This window comes from Zeugodacus cucurbitae, chromosome X (assembly GCF_028554725.1).
Source record: "Zeugodacus cucurbitae isolate PBARC_wt_2022May chromosome X, idZeuCucr1.2, whole genome shotgun sequence".
In the NCBI taxonomy this organism is placed as follows: Eukaryota; Metazoa; Arthropoda; class Insecta; order Diptera; family Tephritidae; genus Zeugodacus; species Zeugodacus cucurbitae.
Window position 1 is genome coordinate 23,462,865 of NC_071672.1, and position 23,340 is coordinate 23,486,204.

Here is a 23,340-nt window from a genome sequence, read left to right on the forward strand (position 1 = left end):
GACGAGGCAACACAAGACAAGACAAGACAAGACAAGACATGACAAGACAACACAAGACAACACAAGACAGGACAGGACAAGACATGACAAGACAAAACAACACAACACACGACATGACATCACAAGACAAGACAAGACAAGACAAGACAAGACAAGACAAGACAAGACAAGACAAGACAAGACAAGACAAGACAAGACAAGACATGACAAGACAAGATAGGACATGACAAGACAAAGCAAGACAAGACAAAACAACACAACACACGTCAGGACAGGACAAGACAAGACAAGACAAGACGAGGCAACACAAGACAAGACAAGACAATATAGGACATGACAAGACAAGGCATGACAAGACAAGACAAGACAAGGCAAGACAAGACAAGACAAGACAAGACAAGACAAGACAAGACAAGACAAGACAAGACAAGACAAGACAAGATAGGACATGACAAGACAAAGCAAGACAAGACAAAACAACACAACACAAGACAAGACAAGACAAGGCAAGACAAGACAAGACAAGACAAGACAAGACAAGACATGACAAGACAAGACATGACAAGACAAGACAAGACAAGACAAGACAAGACAAGACAAGACAAGACAAGACAAGACAAGACAAGACAAGACAAGACAAGACAAGACAAGACAAGACAAGACAAGACAAGACAAGACAAGACAAGACAAGACAAGACAAGACAAGACAAGACAAGGCAAGACAAGACAAGACAAGACAAGACAAGACAAGACAAGACCAGACAAGACAAGACAAGGCAAGATAAGGCAAGACAAGACAAGACAAGACAAGACAAAACAACACAACACAACACATGACATGACATGACAAGACAAGACAAAACAACACAACACACGACATGACATCACAAGACAAGACAAGACAATATAAGACATGACAAGACAAAACAACACAACACACGACATGACAAGACAAGACAAGGAGAAGACAAGACAAGACAAAACAACACAACACACGACATGACATTACATGACAAAACAAGACAAGACAACACAACATAAAACAAGACAAGACAAGACAAGACAACACAAGACAACACAAGACAAGACAAGACAAGACAAGACAAGACAAGACAAGACAAGACAAGACAAGACAAGATAAGACAAGACAAGACAAGACAAGACAAGACAAGACAAGACAAGACAAGACAAGACAAGACAAGACAAGACAAGACAAGACAAGACAAGACAAGACAAGACAAGACAAGACATGACAAGACAAAACAAGACAAGACAAGACATGACAAGACATGACAAGACAAAACAAGACAAGACAAAACAACACAACACACGACATGACATGACAAGACAAGACAAGACAAGACAAGACAAGACAATATAAGACATGACAATACACAACAAGACAAGACAAAACAACACAACACACGACATGACAAGACAAGACAAGACAATATAAGACATGACAATACACAACAAGACAAGACAAAACAACACAACACACGACATGACAAGACAAGACAAGATAAGACAAAGCAACACAAGACACGACATGACATGACATGACAAGACAAGACAAAACAACACAACACACGACAGGACAGGACAAGACAAGACAAGACAAGACAAGACAAGACAAGACAAGACAAGACATGACATTACATGACAAAACAACACAACACAACACATGACATGACATGACAAGACAAGACAGGACAAGACAAAACAAGACAAGACAAGACAAGACAAGACAAGACAAGACAAGACAAGACAAGACATGACAAGACAAGACAGGACAAGAAAAGACAAGACATGACAAGACAAGACAAGACAAGACAAGACAGGACATGAGAAGACAAAACAAGACAAGACAAAACAACACTACACACGACATGACATGACATGACAAGACAAGACAGTATAAGACATGACAATACACAGCAAGACAAGACAAAGCAACACAACACACGACATGACAAGACAAGACAAAACAACACAACACACGACATGACATGACATCACAAGACAAGACAAGACATGACAAGACAAAACAACAAAACACACGTCAGGACAGGACAAAACAACACAAGACAAGGAGAAGAAAAGACAAGACAAAGCAACACAAGACACGACATGACATGACATGACAAGACAAGACAAAACAACACAACACACGACAGGACAGGACAAGACAAGACAAGACAAGACATGACACGACAAAACAACACAAGACAAGACAAAACAACACAACACACGACATGACATTACATGACAAAACAAGACAACATAAAACAAGACAAGACAAGACAAGACAAAACTAGACAAGACAAAACAACACAACACACGACAGGACAGGACAAGACAAGACAAGACATGACACGACAAAACAACACAAGACAAGACAAAACAACACAACACACGACATGACAAGACAAGACAAGACAAGACAAGACAAGACAAGACAAGACAAAACAACACAACACACGACATGACATGACATGACAAGACAAGACAAGACAAGCCAATATAAGACATGACAATACACAACAAGACAAGACAAAACAACACAACACACGACATGACAAGACAAGACAAGACAAGACAAAGCAACACAAGACACGACATGACATGACATGACAAGACAAGACAAAACAACACAACACACGACAGGACAGGACAAGACAAGACAAGACAAGACATGACACGACAAAACAACACAAGACAAGACAAAACAACACAACACACGACATGACATTACATGAGAAAACAAGTCAATACAAGACAAGACAAAACAAGACAAGACAAGACATGACAAGACAAGACAAGACAAGACAAGACAAAATAAGACATGACAATACACAACAAGACAAGACAAAACAACACAAGACAAGACAAGACAAGACAAGACAAGACAAGACAAGACAAGACAAGACAAGACAAGACAAGACAAGACAAGACAAGACAAGACAAGACAAGACAAGACAAGACAAGACAAGACAAGACAAGACAAGACAAGACAAGACAAGGCAAGACAAGACAAGACAAGACAAGACAAGACAAGACAAGACAAGACAAGACAAGACAAGACACGACATGACAAGACAAGATAGGACATGACAAGACAAGACATGACAAGACAAAACAACACAACACACGACATGACATCACAAGACAAGACAAGACAAGACAAGACAAGACAAGACAAGACAAGACAAGACAAGACAAGACAAGACAAGACGAGGCAACACAAGACCAGACAAGACAAGATAGGACATGACAAGACAAGACATGACAAGACAAGACAAGACAAGACAAGACAAGACGAGACAAGACATCACAAGACAAGACAAGACAATATAAGACATGACAAGACAAAACGACACAACACACGACATGGCATTACATGACAAAACAAGACAAGACAAGACAACATAAAACAAGACAAGACAATACAAGACAAGACAAGACAAGACAAGACAAGACAAGACAAGACAAGACAAGACAAGACAAGACAAGACAAGACAAGACAAGACAAGACAAGACAAGACAAGACAAGACAAGACAAGACAAGACAAGACAAGACAAGACAAGACAAGACAAGACAAGACAAGACAAGACAAGACAAGACAAGACAAGACAAGACAAGACAAGACAAGACAAGACAAGACAAGACAAGACAAGACAAGACAAGACAAGACAAGACAAGACAAGACAAGACAAGACAAGACAAGACAAGACAAGACAAGACAAGACAAGACAAGACAAGACAAGACAAGACAAGACAAGACAAGACAAGACAAGACAAGACAAGACAAGACAAGACATGACAAGACAAGACAAGACAAGACAAGACAAGACAAGACAAGACAAGACAAGACAAGACAAGACAAAACAACACAACACACGATATGACATGACATGACATGACAAGACAAGACAAGACAAGACCAGACAAGACAAGACAAGACAAGACAAGACAAGACAAGACAAGACAAGACAAGACAAGACAAGACATGACATGACAAGACAAGACAAGACAGGACAAGACAAAACAAGACAAGACAAAACAAGACAAGACAAAACAACACAACACACGACATGACATCACAAGACAAGACAAGACAATATAAGACATGACAAGACAAAACAACACAACACACGTCAGGACAGGACAAGACAAGACAACACAAGGCGAGGCAACACAAGACAAGACAAGACAAGATAGGACATGACAAGACAAGACATGACAAGACAAGACAAGACAAGACAAGACAAGACAAGACAAGACAAGACAAGACAAGACAAGACAAGACAAGACAAGACAAGACAAGACAAGACAAGACAAGACAAGACAAGACAAGACAAGACAAGACAAGACAAGACAAGACAAGACAAGACAAGACAAGACAAGACAAGACATGACATGAGAAGACAAGACATGACATGAGAAGACAAAACAAGACAAGACAAGACAAGACAATATAAGACATGACAATACACAGCAAGGCAAGACAAAACAACACAACACACGACATGACATGACATCACAAGACAAGACAAGACAATATTAGACATGACAATACACAACAAGACAAGACAAAACAACACAACACACGACATGACAAGACAAGACAAGACAAAGTAATACAAGACACGACATGACATGACATGACAAGACAAGACAAAACAACACAACACACGACAGGACAGGAAAAGACAAGACAAGACAAGACAAGACAAGACACGACAAGACAAGACAAGACAAGACAAGACAAGACAAGACACGACATGACAAGACAAGACATGACAAGTCAAAACAACACAACACACGACATGACATCACAAGACAAGACAAGACAAGACAAGACAAGACAAGACAAGACAAGACAAGACAAGACAAGACAAGACAAGACAAGACAAGACAAGACAAGACGAGGCAACACAAGACCAGACAAGACAAGATAGGACATGACAAGACAAGACATGACAAGACAAGACAAGACAAGACAAGACAAGACAAGACAAGACATCACAAGACAAGACAAGACAATATAAGACATGACAAGACAAAACAACACAACACACGACATGGCATTACATGACAAAACAAGACAAGACAAGACAACATAAAACAAGACAAGACAAGACAAGACAAGACAAGACAAGACAAGACAAGACAAGACAAGACAAGACAAGACAAGACAAGACAAGACAAGACAAGACAAGACAAGACAAGACAAGACAAGACAAGACAAGACAAGACAAGACAAGACAAGACAAGACAAGGCAAGACAAGACAAGACAAGACAAGACAAGACAAGACAAGACAAGACAAGACAAGACAAGACAAGACAAGACACGACATGACAAGACAAGATAGGACATGACAAGACAAGACATGACAAGACAAAACAACACAACACACGACATGACATCACAAGACAAGACAAGACAAGACAAGACAAGACAAGACAAGACAAGACAAGACAAGACAAGACAAGACAAGACGAGGCAACACAAGACCAGACAAGACAAGATAGGACATGACAAGACAAGACATGACAAGACAAGACAAGACAAGACAAGACAAGACGAGACAAGACATCACAAGACAAGACAAGACAATATAAGACATGACAAGACAAAACGACACAACACACGACATGGCATTACATGACAAAACAAGACAAGACAAGACAACATAAAACAAGACAAGACAATACAAGACAAGACAAGACAAGACAAGACAAGACAAGACAAGACAAGACAAGACAAGACAAGACAAGACAAGACAAGACAAGACAAGACAAGACAAGACAAGACAAGACAAGACAAGACAAGACAAGACAAGACAAGACAAGACAAGACAAGACAAGACAAGACAAGACAAGACAAGACAAGACAAGACAAGACAAGACAAGACAAGACAAGACAAGACAAGACAAGACAAGACAAGACAAGACAAGACAAGACAAGACAAGACAAGACAAGACAAGACAAGACAAGACAAGACAAGACAAGACAAGACAAGACAAGACAAGACAAGACAAGACAAGACAAGACAAGACAAGACAAGACAAGACAAGACAAGACAAGACAAGACAAGACAAGACAAGACAAGACAAGACAAGACAAGACAAGACAAGACAAGACAAGACAAGACAAGACAAGACAAGACAAGACAAGACAAGACAAGACAAGACAAGACAAGACAAGACAAGACAAGACAAGACAAGACAAGACAAGACAAGACAAGACAAGACAAGACAAGACAAGACAAGACAAGACAAGACAAGACAAGACAAGACAAGACAAGACAAGACAAGACAAGACAAGACCAGACAAGACAAGACAAGGCAAGACAAAACAACACAACACACGACATGACATCACAAGACAAGACAAGACAAGACAATATAAGACATGACAAGACAAAACAACACAACACACGACATGGCATTACATGACAAAACAAGACAAGACAAGACAACATAAAACAAGACAAGACAATACAAGACAAGACAAGACAAGACAAGACAAGACAAGACAAGACAAGACAAGACAAGACAAGACAAGACAAGACAAGACAAGACAAGACAAGACAAAACAACACAACACAACACATGACATGACATGACAAGACAAGACAAGACAGGACAAGACAAAACAAAACAAGACAAGACAAAACAACACAACACACGACATGACATCACAAGACAAGACAAGACAATATAAGACATGACAAGACAAAACAACACAACACACGACATGACAAGACAAGACAAGGAGAAGACAAGACAAGACAAAACAACACAACACACGACATGACATTACATGACAAAACAAGACAAGACAACACAACATAAAACAAGACAAGACAAGACAACACAAGACAACACAAGACAACACAAGACAAGACAATATAAGACATGACAATACACAACAAGACAAGACAACACAATATAAAACAAGACAAGACAAGACGAGGCAACACATGACAAGACAAGACAAGACAAGACAAGACAAGACAAGACAAGACATGACAAGACAAGATAGGACATGACAAGACAAGACAACACATGACAAGACAAGATAGGACATGACAAGACAAAACGACACAACACACGACATGGCATTACATGACAAAACAAGACAAGACAAGACAACATAAAACAAGACAAGACAATACAAGACAAGACAAGACAAGACAAGACAAGACAACATAAAACAAGACAAGACAATACAAGACAAGACAAGACAAGACAAGACAAGACAAGACAAGACAAGACAAGACAAGACAAGACAAGACAAGACAAGACAAGACAAAACAACACAACACAACACATGACATGACATGACAAGACAAGACAAGACAGGACAAGACAAAACAACACAACACAACACATGACATGACATGACAAGACAAGACAAGACAGGACAAGACAAAACAAAACAAGACAAGACAAAACAACACAACACACGACATGACAAGACAAGACAAGGAGAAGACAAGACAAGACAAAACAACACAACACACGACATGACATTACATGACAAAACAAGACAAGACAACACAACATAAAACAAGACAAGACAAGACAAGACAACACAAGACAACACAAGACAAGACAATATAAGACATGACAATACACAACAAGACAAGACAACACAATATAAAACAAGACAAGACAAGACGAGGCAACACATGACAAGACAAGACAAGACAAGACAAGACAAGACAAGACATGACAAGACAAGATAGGACATGACAAGACAAGACAACACATGACAAGACAAGATAGGACATGACAAGACAAAGCAAGACAAGACAAAACAACACAACACACGTCAGGACAGCACAAGACAAGACAAGACAAGACGAGGCAACACAAGACAAGACAAGACAAGACATGACAAGACAACACAAGACAGGACAGGACAAGACATGACAAGACAAAACAACACAACACACGACATGACATCACAAGACAAGACAAGACAAGACAAGACAAGACAAGACAAGACAAGACATGACAAGATAGGACATGACAAGACAAAGCAAGACAAGACAAAACAACACAACACACGTCAGGACATGACAAGACAAGACAAGACATGACAAGACAAGATAGGACATGACAAGACAAAGCAAGACAAGACAAAACAACACAACACTCGTCAGGACAGCACAAGACAAGACAAGACAAGACAAGACAAGACAAGACAAGACAAGACAAGACAAGACAAGACAAGACAAGACAAGACAAGACAAGACAAGACAAGACAAGATATGACAAGACAAAACAAGACAAGACAAGACATGACAAGACATGACAAGACAAAACAAGACAAGACAAAACAACACAACACACGACATGACATGACAAGACGAGGCAACACAAGACAAGACAAGACAATATAAGACATGACAATACACAACAAGACAAGACAAAACAACACAACATACGACATGACATGACATGACAAGACAAGACAAGACAAGACAAGACAAGACAAGACAAGACAAGACAAGACAAGACAAGACAAGACAAGACAAGACAAGACAAGACAAGACAAGACAAGACAAGACAAGACAAGACAAGACAAGACAAGACAAGACAAGACAAGACAAGACAAGACAAGACAAGACAAGACAAGACAAGACAATATAAGACATGACAAGACAAAACAACACAACACACGACATGACAAGACAAGACAAGGAGAAGACAAGACAAGACAAAACAACACAACACACGACATGACATTACATGACAAAACAAGACAAGACAACACAACATAAAACAAGACAAGACAAGACAAGACAACACAAGACAACACAAGACAAGACAATATAAGACATGACAATACACAACAAGACAAGACAACACAATATAAAACAAGACAAGACAAGACAAGACAAGACAAGACGAGGCAACACAAGACAAGACAAGACAAGACAAGACAAGACAAGACAAGACAAGACAAGACAAGACAAGACAAGACAAGACATGACAAGACAAGATAGGACATGACAAGACAAAGCAAGACAAGACAAAACAACACAACACACGTCAGGACAGCACAAGACAAGACAAGACAAGACAAGACAAGACAAGACAAGACAAGACAAGACAAGACAAGACAAGACAACACAAGACAGGACAGGACAAGACATTACAAGACAAAACAACACAACACACGACATGACATCACAAGACAAGACAAAACAAGACAAGACAAAACAACACAACACACGACATGACATGACAAGACGAGGCAACACAAGACAAGACAAGACAATATAAGACATGACAATACACAACAAGACAAGACAAAACAACACAACATACGACATGACATGACATGACAAGACAAGACAAGACAAGACAAGACAAGACAAGACAAGACAAGACAAGACAAGACAAGACAAGACAAGACAAGACAAGACAAGACAAGACAAGACAAGACAAGACAAGACAAGACAAGACAAGACAAGACAAGACAAGACAAGACAAGACAAGACAAGACAAGACAAGACAAGACAAGACAAGACAAGACAATATAAGACATGACAAGACAAAACAACACAACACACGACATGACAAGACAAGACAAGGAGAAGACAAGACAAGACAAAACAACACAACACACGACATGACATTACATGACAAAACAAGACAAGACAACACAACATAAAACAAGACAAGACAAGACAAGACAACACAAGACAACACAAGACAAGACAATATAAGACATGACAATACACAACAAGACAAGACAACACAATATAAAACAAGACAAGACAAGACAAGACAAGACAAGACGAGGCAACACAAGACAAGACAAGACAAGACAAGACAAGACAAGACAAGACAAGACAAGACAAGACAAGACAAGACATGACAAGACAAGATAGGACATGACAAGACAAAGCAAGACAAGACAAAACAACACAACACACGTCAGGACAGCACAAGACAAGACAAGACAAGACGAGGCAACACAAGACAAGACAAGACAAGACAAGACATGACAAGACAACACAAGACAGGACAGGACAAGACATTACAAGACAAAACAACACAACACACGACATGACATCACAAGACAAGACAAGACAAGACAAGACAAGACAAGACAAGACAAGACAAGACATGACAAGATAGGACATGACAAGACAAAGCAAGACAAGACAAAACAACACAACACACGTCAGGACATGACAAGACAAGACAAGACAAGACAAGACAAGACAATATAAGACATGACAAGACAAAACAACACAACACACGACATGACAAGACAAGACAAGGAGAAGACAAGACAAGACAAAACAACACAACACACGACATGACATTACATGACAAAACAAGACAAGACAACACAACATAAAACAAGACAAGACAAGACAAGACAACACAAGACAACACAAGACAAGACAATATAAGACATGACAATACACAACAAGACAAGACAACACAATATAAAACAAGACAAGACAAGACAAGACAAGACAAGACGAGGCAACACAAGACAAGACAAGACAAGACAAGACAAGACAAGACAAGACAAGACAAGACAAGACAAGACAAGACAAGACAAGACAAGACAAGACAAGACAAGACAAGACAAGACAAGACAAGACAAGACAAGACAAGACAAGACAAGACAAGACAAGACAAGACAAGACAAGACAAGACAAGACAAGACAAGACAAGACAAGACAAGACAAGACAAGACAAGACAAGACAAGACAAGACAAGACAAGACAAGACAAGACAAGACAAGACAAGACAAGACAAGACAAGACAAGACAAGACAAGACAAGACAAGACCAGACAAGACAAGACAAGGCAAGACAAAACAACACAACACACGACATGACATCACAAGACAAGACAAGACAAGACAATATAAGACATGACAAGACAAAACAACACAACACACGACATGGCATTACATGACAAAACAAGACAAGACAAGACAACATAAAACAAGACAAGACAATACAAGACAAGACAAGACAAGACAAGACAAGACAAGACAAGACAAGACAAGACAAGACAAGACAAGACAAGACAAGACAAGACAAGACAAGACAAGACAAGACAAGACAAGACAAGACAAGACAAGACAAGACAAAACAACACAACACAACACATGACATGACATGACAAGACAAGACAAGACAGGACAAGACAAAACAAAACAAGACAAGACAAAACAACACAACACACGACATGACATCACAAGACAAGACAAGACAATATAAGACATGACAAGACAAAACAACACAACACACGACATGACAAGACAAGACAAGGAGAAGACAAGACAAGACAAAACAACACAACACACGACATGACATTACATGACAAAACAAGACAAGACAACACAACATAAAACAAGACAAGACAAGACAACACAAGACAACACAAGACAAGACAATATAAGACATGACAATACACAACAAGACAAGACAACACAATATAAAACAAGACAAGACAAGACGAGGCAACACATGACAAGACAAGACAAGACAAGACAAGACAAGACAAGACATGACAAGACAAGATAGGACATGACAAGACAAGACAACACATGACAAGACAAGATAGGACATGACAAGACAAAACGACACAACACACGACATGGCATTACATGACAAAACAAGACAAGACAAGACAACATAAAACAAGACAAGACAATACAAGACAAGACAAGACAAGACAAGACAAGACAACATAAAACAAGACAAGACAATACAAGACAAGACAAGACAAGACAAGACAAGACAAGACAAGACAAGACAAGACAAGACAAGACAAGACAAGACAAGACAAGACAAAACAACACAACACAACACATGACATGACATGACAAGACAAGACAAGACAGGACAAGACAAAACAACACAACACAACACATGACATGACATGACAAGACAAGACAAGACAGGACAAGACAAAACAAAACAAGACAAGACAAAACAACACAACACACGACATGACAAGACAAGACAAGGAGAAGACAAGACAAGACAAAACAACACAACACACGACATGACATTACATGACAAAACAAGACAAGACAACACAACATAAAACAAGACAAGACAAGACAAGACAACACAAGACAACACAAGACAAGACAATATAAGACATGACAATACACAACAAGACAAGACAACACAATATAAAACAAGACAAGACAAGACGAGGCAACACATGACAAGACAAGACAAGACAAGACAAGACAAGACAAGACATGACAAGACAAGATAGGACATGACAAGACAAGACAACACATGACAAGACAAGATAGGACATGACAAGACAAAGCAAGACAAGACAAAACAACACAACACACGTCAGGACAGCACAAGACAAGACAAGACAAGACGAGGCAACACAAGACAAGACAAGACAAGACATGACAAGACAACACAAGACAGGACAGGACAAGACATGACAAGACAAAACAACACAACACACGACATGACATCACAAGACAAGACAAGACAAGACAAGACAAGACAAGACAAGACAAGACATGACAAGATAGGACATGACAAGACAAAGCAAGACAAGACAAAACAACACAACACACGTCAGGACATGACAAGACAAGACAAGACATGACAAGACAAGATAGGACATGACAAGACAAAGCAAGACAAGACAAAACAACACAACACACGTCAGGACAGCACAAGACAAGACAAGACAAGACAAGACAAGACAAGACAAGACAAGACAAGACAAGACAAGACAAGACAAGACAAGACAAGACAAGACAAGACAAGACAAGATATGACAAGACAAAACAAGACAAGACAAGACATGACAAGACATGACAAGACAAAACAAGACAAGACAAAACAACACAACACACGACATGACATGACAAGACGAGGCAACACAAGACAAGACAAGACAATATAAGACATGACAATACACAACAAGACAAGACAAAACAACACAACATACGACATGACATGACATGACAAGACAAGACAAGACAAGACAAGACAAGACAAGACAAGACAAGACAAGACAAGACAAGACAAGACAAGACAAGACAAGACAAGACAAGACAAGACAAGACAAGACAAGACAAGACAAGACAAGACAAGACAAGACAAGACAAGACAAGACAAGACAAGACAAGACAAGACAAGACAAGACAAGACAAGACAAGACAAGACAAGACAAGACAAGACAATATAAGACATGACAAGACAAAACAACACAACACACGACATGACAAGACAAGACAAGGAGAAGACAAGACAAGACAAAACAACACAACACACGACATGACATTACATGACAAAACAAGACAAGACAACACAACATAAAACAAGACAAGACAAGACAAGACAACACAAGACAACACAAGACAAGACAATATAAGACATGACAATACACAACAAGACAAGACAACACAATATAAAACAAGACAAGACAAGACAAGACAAGACAAGACGAGGCAACACAAGACAAGACAAGACAAGACAAGACAAGACAAGACAAGACAAGACAAGACAAGACAAGACAAGACAAGACAAGACAAGACATGACAAGACAAGATAGGACATGACAAGACAAAGCAAGACAAGACAAAACAACACAACACACGTCAGGACAGCACAAGACAAGACAAGACAAGACGAGGCAACACAAGACAAGACAAGACAAGACAAGACATGACAAGACAACACAAGACAGGACAGGACAAGACATTACAAGACAAAACAACACAACACACGACATGACATCACAAGACAAGACAAGACAAGACAAGACAAGACAAGACATGACAAGATAGGACATGACAAGACAAAGCAAGACAAGACAAAACAACACAACACACGTCAGGACATGACAAGACAAGACAAGACATGACAAGACAAGATAGGACATGACAAGACAAAGCAAGACAAGACAAAACAACACAACACACGTCAGGACAGCACAAGACAAGACAAGACAAGACAAGACAAGACAAGACAAGACAAGACAAGACAAGACAAGACAAGACAAGACAAGACATGACAAGACAAAACAAGAGAAGACAAGACATGACAAGACATGACAAGACAAAACAAGACAAGACAAAACAACACAACACACGACATGACATGACAAGACGAGGCAACACAAGACAAGACAAGACAATATAAGACATGACAATACACAACAAGACAAGACAAAACAACACAACACACGACATGACATGACATGACAAGACAAGACAAAACAACACAACACACGACAGGACAGGAGAAGACAAGACAAGACAAGACAAGACAAGACAAGACAAGACAAGACATGACAAGACAAGATAGGACATGACAAGACAAAGCAAGACAAGACAAAACAACACAACACACGTCAGGACAGCACAAGACAAGACAAGACAAGACGAGGCAACACAAGACAAGACAAGACAAGACAAGACATGACAAGACAACACAAGACAACACAAGACAGGACAGGACAAGACATGACAAGACAAAACAACACAACACACGACATGACATCACAAGACAAGACAAGACAAGACAAGACAAGACAAGACAAGACAAGACAAGACAAGACAAGACAAGACAAGACAAGACATGACAAGACAAGATAGGACATGACAAGACAAAGCAAGACAAGACAAAACAAGACAAGACAAGACAAGACAAGACAAGACATGACATTACATGACAAAACAAGACAAGACAAGACAACATAAAACAAGACAAGACAAGACAAGACAACACAAGACAAGACAAGACAAGACAAGACAAGACAAAACAACACAACACAACACATGACATGACATGACAAGACAAGACAGGACAAGACAGGACAGGACAAGACATGACAAGACAAAACAACACAACACACGACATGACATCACAAGACAAGACAAGACAAGACAAGACAAGACAAGACAAGACAAGACAAGACAGGACAGGACAAGACATGACAAGACAAAACAACACAACACACGACATGACATCACAAGACAAGACAAGACAAGACAAGACAAGACAAGACAAGACAAGACAAGGCAAGACAAGACAAGACAAGACAAGACAAGACCAGACAAGACAAGACACGGCAAGATAAGGCAAGACAAGACAAGACAAGACAAGACAAAACAACACAACACACGACATGACATCACAAGACAAGACAAGACAATATAAGACATGACAAGACAAAACAACACAACACACGACATGACAAGACAAGACAAGGAGAAGACAAGACAAGACAAAACAACACAACACACGACATGACATTACATGACAAAACAAGACAAGACAACACAACATAAAACAAGACAAGACAAGACAAGACAACACAAGACAACACAAGACAAGACAAGACAAGACAAGACAAGACAAGACAAGACAAGACAAGACAAGACAAGACAAGACAAGACAAGACAAGACAAGACAAGACAAGACAAGACAAGACAAGACAAGACAAGACAAGACAAGACAAGACAAGACAAGACAAGACAAGACAAGACAAGACAAGACAAGACAAGACAAGACATGACAAGACAAAACAAGACAAGACAAGACATGACAAGACATGACAAGACAAAACAAGACAAGACAAAACAACACAACACACGACATGACATTACAAGACAAGACAAGACAAGACAAGACAAGACAATATAAGACATGACAATACACAACAAGACAAGACAAAACAACACAACACACGACATGGCAAGACAAGACAAGACAATATAAGACATGACAATACACAACAAGACAAGACAAAACAACACAACACACGACATGACAAGACAAGACAAGATAAGACAAAGCAACACAAGACACGACATGACATGACATGACAAGACAAGACAAAACAACACAACACACGACAGGACAGGACAAGACAAGACAAGACAAGACAAGACAAGACAAGACAAGACAAGACATGACATTACATGACAAAACAAGACAAGACAAGACAACATAAAACAAGACAAGACAAGACAAGACAACACAAGACAAGACAAGACAAGACAAGACAAGACAAAACAACACAACACAACACATGACATGACATGACAAGACAAGACAGGACAAGACAAAACAAGACAAGACAAGACAAGACAAGACAAGACAAGACAAGACAAGACAAGACAAGACAAGACAAGACAAGACAAGACAAGACAAGACAAGACAAGACAAGACAAGACAAGACAAGACAAGACAAGACAAGACAAGACAAGACAAGACAAGACAAGACAAGACATGACAAGACAAAACAAGACAAGACAAGACATGACAAGACATGACAAGACAAAACAAGACAAGACAAGACAAAACAACACAACACACGACATGACATGACAAGACAAGACAAGACAAGACAATATAAGACATGACAATACACAACAAGACAAGACAAAACAACACAACACACGACATGACAAGACAAGACAAGACAATATAAGACATGACAATAAACAACACAACACACGACATGACAAGACAAGACAAAGCAACACAAGACACAACATGACATGACATGACAAGACAAGACAAAACAACACAACACACGACAGGACAGGACAAGACAAGACAAGACAAGACAAAACAAAACAACACAACACAACACATGACATGACATGACAAGACAAGACAGGACAAGACAAAACAAGGCAAGACAAAACAACACAACACAACACATGACATGACATCACAAGACAAGACAAGACAAGACAAGACAATATAAGACATGACAAGACAAAACAACACAACACACGACATGACATCACAAGACAAGACAAGACAATATAAGACATGACAAGACAAAACAACACAACACACGACATGACATTACATGACAAAACAAGACAAGACAAGACAACATAAAACAAGACAAGACAAGACAAGACAACACAAGATAAGACAAGACAAGACAAGACAAGACAAAACAACACAACACAACACATGACATGACAAGACAAGACAGGACAAGACAAAACAAGACAAGACAAGACAAGACAAGACAAGACAAGACAAGACAAGACAAGACAAGACAAGACAAGACAAGACAAGACAAGACAAGACAAGACAAGACAATATAAGACATGACAATACACAACAAGACAAGACAAAACAACACAACACACGACATGACAAGATAAGACAAGACAACACAAGACAAAACAAGACAAGACAAGACAAGACAAGACAAGACAAGACAAGACAAGACAAGACAAGACAAGACAAGACAAGACAAGACAAGACAAGACAAGACAAGACAAGACAAGACAAGACAAGACAAGACAAGACAAGACAAGACAAGACAAGACGAGGCAACACAAGACAAGACAAGACAAGATAGGACATGACAAGACAAGACATGACAAGACAAGACAAGACAAGACATCACAAGAAAAGACAAGACAATATAAGACATGACAAGACAAAACAACACAACACACGACATGGCATTACATGACAAAACAAGACAAGACAACATAAAACAAGACAAGACAAGACAAGACAAGACAAAACAACACAACACAACACATGACATGACATGACAAGACAAGACAGGACAAGACAAGACAAGACAAGACAAGACAAGACAAGACAAGACAAGACAAGACAAGACAAGACAAGACAAGACAAGACAAGACAAGACAAGACAAGACAAGACAAGACAAGACAAGACAATATAAGACAAGACAAGACAAGACATGACAAGACAAGATAGGACATGACAAGACAAAGCAAGACAAGACAAAACAACACAACACACGACAGGACTGCACAAGACAAGACAAGACAAGACATGACAAGACAAGACAAGACAGGACAGGACAAGACATGACAAGACAAAACAACACAACACACGACATGACATCACAAGACAAGACAAGACAAGACAAGACAAGACAAGACAAGACAAGACAAGACAAGACAAGACAAGACATGACAAGACAAGACAAGACAAGACAAGACAAGACAAGACAAGACAAGACATGACAAGACAAGACAAAACAACACAACACACGTCAGGACAGGACAAGACAAGACAAGACAAGATAGGACATGACAAGACAAGACATGACAAGACAAGACAAGACAAGACAAGACAAGACAAGACAAGACAAGACAAGACAAGACAAGACAAGACAAGACAAGACAAGACAAGACAAGACAAGATAAGACAAGACAAGACAAGACAGGACAAGACAAGACAAGACATGACATGAGAAGACAAAACAAGACAAGACAAAACAACACAACACACAACATGACATGACATGACAAGACAAGACAAGACAATATAAGACATGACAATACACAACAAGACAAGACAAAACAACACAACACACGACATGACAAGACAAGACAAGACAAAGTAATACAAGACACGACATGACATGACATGACAAGACAAGACAAAACAACACAACACACGACAGGACAGGACAAGACAAGGCAAGACAAGACAAGACAAGACAAGACAACACAAGACAAGACAAGACAAGACATGACAAGACAAGATAGGACATGACAAGACAAAACAACACAACACACGACACGACATGACAAGACAAGACAAGACAAGACAAGACAAAGTAATACAAGACACGACATGACATGACATGACAAGACAAGACAAAACAACACAACACACGACAGGACAGGAGAAGACAAGACAAGACAAGACAAGACAAGACAAGACAAGACAAGACAAGACAAGACAATATAAGACATGACAATACACAACAAGACAAGACAACACAATATAAAACAAGACAAGACAAGACAAGACAAGACAAGACGAGGCAACACAAGACAAGACAAGACAAGACAAGACAAGACAAGACAAGACAAGACAAGACAAGACAAGACAAGACAAGACAAGACAAGACATGACAAGACAAGATAGGACATGACAAGACAAGACATGACAAGACAAAACAACACAACACACGACATGACATCACAAGACAAGACAAGACAAGAAAAGACAAGACAAGACAAGACAAGACAAGACAAGACAAGACAAGACAAGACGAGGCAACACAAGACAAGACAAGACAAGATAGGACATGACAAGACAAGACATGACAAGACAAGACAAGACAAGACATCACAAGAAAAGACAAGACAATATAAGACATGACAAGACAAAACAACACAACACACGACATGGCATTACATGACAAAACAAGACAAGACAACATAAAACAAGACAAGACAAGACAAGACAAGACAAAACAACACAACACAACACATGACATGACATGACAAGACAAGACAGGACAAGACAAGACAAGACAAGACAAGATAGGACATGACAAGACAAGACATGACAAGACAAAACAACACAACACACGACATGACATCACAAGACAAGACAAGACAAGAAAAGACAAGACAAGACAAGACAAGACAAGACAAGACAAGACAAGACAAGACGAGGCAACACAAGACAAGACAAGACAAGATAGGACATGACAAGACAAGACATGACAAGACAAGACAAGACAAGACATCACAAGAAAAGACAAGACAATATAAGACATGACAAGACAAAACAACACAACACACGACATGGCATTACATGACAAAACAAGACAAGACAACATAAAACAAGACAAGACAAGACAAGACAAGACAAAACAACACAACACAACACATGACATGACATGACAAGACAAGACAGGACAAGACAAGACAAGACAAGACAAGACAAGACAAGACAAGACAAGACAAGACAAGACAAGACAAGACAAGACAAGACAAGACAAGACAAGACAAGACAAGACAAGACAAGACAAGACAATATAAGACAAGACAAGACAAGACATGACAAGACAAGATAGGACAAGACAAGACAAGACAAGACGAGGCAACACAAGACAAGACAAGACAAGATAGGACATGACAAGACAAGACATGACAAGACAAGACAAGACAAGACAAGACAAGACAAGACAAGACAAGACAAGACAAGACAAGACAAGACAAGACAAGACAAGACAAGACAAGACAAGACAAGACAAGACAAGACAAGACAAGACAAGACAAGACAAGACAAGACAAGACAAGACAAGACAAGACAAGACAGGACAAGACAAGACAAAACAACACAACACACGACATGACATGACATGACAAGACAAGACAAGACAATATAAGACATGACAATACACAACAAGACAAGACAAAACAACACAACACACGACATGACATCACAAGACAAGACAAGACAAGACAAGACAAGACAAGACAAGACAAGACAAGACAAGACAAGGCAAGACAAGACAAGACAAGACAAGACAAGACCAGACAAGACAAGACAAGGCAAGATAAGGCAAGACAAGACAAGACAAGACAAGACAAAACAACACAACACACGACATGACATCACAAGACAAGACAAGACAATATAAGACATGACAAGACAAAACAACACAACACACGACATGACAAGACAAGACAAGGAGAAGACAAGACAAGACAAAACAACACAACACACGACATGACATTACATGACAAAACAAGACAAGACAACACAACATAAAACAAGACAAGACAAGACAAGACAACACAAGACAACACAAGACAAGACAAGACAAGACAAGACAACACAAGACAAGACAAGACAAGACAAGACAAGACAAGACAAGACAAGACAAGACAAGACAAGACAAGACAAGACAAGACAAGACAAGACAAGACAAGACAAGACAAGACAAGACAAGACAAGACAAGACAAGACAAGACAAGACAAGACAAGACAAGACAAGACAAGACAAGACATGACAAGACAAAACAAGACAAGACAAGACATGACAAGACATGACAAGACAAAACAAGACAAGACAAAACAACACAACACACGACATGACATTACAAGACAAGACAAGACAAGACAAGACAAGACAATATAAGACATGACAATACACAACAAGACAAGACAAAACAACACAACACACGACATGACAAGACAAGACAAGACAATATAAGACATGACAATACACAACAAGACAAGACAAAACAACACAACACACGACATGACAAGACAAGACAAGATAAGACAAAGCAACACAAGACACGACATGACATGACATGACAAGACAAGACAAAACAACACAACACACGACAGGACAGGACAAGACAAGACAAGACAAGACAAGACAAGACAAGACAAGACAAGACATGACATTACATGACAAAACAAGACAAGACAAGACAACATAAAACAAGACAAGACAAGACAAGACAACACAAGACAAGACAAGACAAGACAAGAACAGACAAAACAACACAACACAACACATGACATGACATGACAAGACAAGACAGGACAAGACAAAACAAGACAAGACAAGACAAGACAAGACAAGACAAGACAAGACAAGACAAGACAAGACAAGACAAGACAAGACAAGACAAGACAAGACAAGACAAGACAAGACAAGACAAGACAAGACAAGACAAGACAAGACAAGACAAGACAAGACAAGACAAGACAAGACAAGACAAGACAAGACAAGACAAGACAAGACAAGACAAGACAAGACAAGACAAGACAAGACAAGACAAGACATGACAAGACAAAACAAGACAAGACAAGACATGACAAGACATGACAAGACAAAACAAGACAAGACAAGACAAAACAACACAACACACGACATGACATGACAAGACAAGACAAGACAAGACAATATAAGACATGACAATACACAACAAGACAAGACAAAACAACACAACACACGACATGACAAGACAAGACAAGACAATATAAGACATGACAATACACAACAAGACAAGACAAAACAACACAACACACGACATGACAAGACAAGACAAAGCAACACAAGACACAACATGACATGACATGACAAGACAAGACAAAACAACACAACACACGACAGGACAGGACAAGACAAGACAAGACAAGACAAAACAAAACAACACAACACAACACATGACATGACATGACAAGACAAGACAGGACAAGACAAAACAAGGCAAGACAAAACAACACAACACAACACATGACATGACATCACAAGACAAGACAAGACAAGACAAGACAATATAAGACATGACAAGACAAAACAACACAACACACGACATGACATCACAAGACAAGACAAGACAATATAAGACATGACAAGACAAAACAACACAACACACGACATGACATTACATGACAAAACAAGACAAGACAAGACAACATAAAACAAGACAAGACAAGACAAGACAACACAAGATAAGACAAGACAAGACAAGACAAAACAACACAACACAACACATGACATGACATGACAAGACAAGACAGGACAAGACAAAACAAGACAAGACAAGACAAGACAAGACAAGACAAGACAAGACAAGACAAGACAAGACAAGACAAGACAAGACAAGACAAGACAAGACAATATAAGACATGACAATACACAACAAGACAAGACAAAACAACACAACACACGACATGACAAGATAAGACAAGACAACACAAGACAAAACAAGACAAGACAAGACAAGACAAGACAAGACAAGACAAGACAAGACAAGACAAGACAAGACAAGACAAGACAAGACAAGACAAGACAAGACAAGACAAGACAAGACAAGACAAGACAAGACAAGACAAGGCAAGACAAGACAAGACAAGACAAGACAAGACAAGACATGACAAGACAAGATAGGACATGACAAGACAAAGCAAGACAAGACAAAACAACACAACACACGACAGGACTGCACAAGACAAGACAAGACAAGACATGACAAGACAAGACAAGACAGGACAGGACAAGACATGACAAGACAACACAACACACGACATGACATCACAAGACAAGACAAGACAAGACAAGACAAGACAAGACAAGACAAGACAAGACATGACAAGACAAGACAAGACAAGACAAGACAAGACAAGACAAGACATGACAAGACAAGACAAAACAACACAACACACGTCAGGACAGGACAAGACAAGACAAGACAAGATAGGACATGACAAGACAAGACATGACAAGACAAGACAAGACAAGACAAGACAAGACAAGACAAGACAAGACAAGACAAGACAAGACAAGACAAGACAAGACAAGACAAGACAAGACAAGACAAGACAAGACAGGACAAGACAAGACAAGACATGACATGAGAAGACAAAACAAGACAAGACAAAACAACACAACACACAACATGACATGACATGACAAGACAAGACAAGACAATATAAGACATGACAATACACAACAAGACAAGACAAAACAACACAACACACGACATGACAAGACAAGACAAGACAAAGTAAT